Source organism: Seriola lalandi, unplaced genomic scaffold, assembly GCF_002814215.2.
Source record: "Seriola lalandi dorsalis isolate HSWRI2012SDOR001 ecotype SW California unplaced genomic scaffold, Sedor1 jcf7180001982753, whole genome shotgun sequence".
In the NCBI taxonomy this organism is placed as follows: domain Eukaryota; kingdom Metazoa; phylum Chordata; class Actinopteri; order Carangiformes; family Carangidae; genus Seriola; species Seriola lalandi.
The window spans coordinates 1-717 of record NW_019453419.1 but is presented as its reverse complement, the minus strand read 5'-3'; the positions used below and the strand labels follow the sequence as shown (position 1 = coordinate 717).

At 50.9% G+C, this 717-nt stretch overlaps 1 long non-coding RNA gene across 1 annotated transcript; it reads right to left on the bottom strand.

Annotated features, from left to right (window-relative positions):
• Positions 1-45: 45 nt before the first annotated feature.
• Positions 46-685, bottom strand: LOC147820165 (uncharacterized). Its single transcript, XR_015437522.1, has 3 exons — positions 564-685; positions 274-414; positions 46-189 (listed from the first exon to the last, which is right to left on the bottom strand). It is a non-coding gene; the product is annotated as an uncharacterized LOC147820165 (long non-coding RNA).
• Between the last annotated feature and the right edge of the window lie 32 nt (positions 686-717).

The window sequence follows — 717 nt, the reverse complement described above, 5'->3', positions numbered from 1 at the left end:
GTGTGTGTGTAGTCAGATGTGTGTATTCAGATGTGTGTACCTGCTCAGTACGTCCAGAGTGTGTGTGAGCTCCAGCTGAGTGTGTTGTGTGTGTGTCTGCAGCTGCTGGTTGTCGTCCTCCAGCTGTTTCAGTCGCAGCTGTAGAGCTGCTTTCTCCTCGCCGAGCCGCCGCAGAGATAGCTCTGCCCCCTGAAACACACACACACACACACACGTCAGATTTAGACACCTCTGTGACCTCTGACCTGCAGTAGAAGCTGCTCTGTTACTGACCTGCAGTTCCTCATGTCTCCACTGCAGGGTGCTCTCTGTCTGAGACAGGACAGACAGCAGGGAGGACAGGTCCAGACTGAGGACGCTGTCTGAGGACACACACAGAGACACAGTCCTGCTGCTGCTGTTCAGGACTCTGGACTGGAGACACAACACAACCTCCTTCAAATTAAAAGCCTCTGTGGAGTTTACATTCAGAGTTTGTTCATTGTTTCGTTGTGATAAATGATTATTACTGATATCGATCAGTATGGAAATATATACTGTCATATTGATCATCCCTGACTCACCAGTCTGATCACAGCCTGACTGACAGACTGCAGCCTCCTCTCTGTCTCTATGTGTCTCTCTACCTCTCTCTCTCTCTCCTCCCTCTGACTCTGCTCCGCCTGCAGTGAGCGAGAGAGCTCCACAATCCTGAGAGAGACAGAGAGAGAGAGAGAG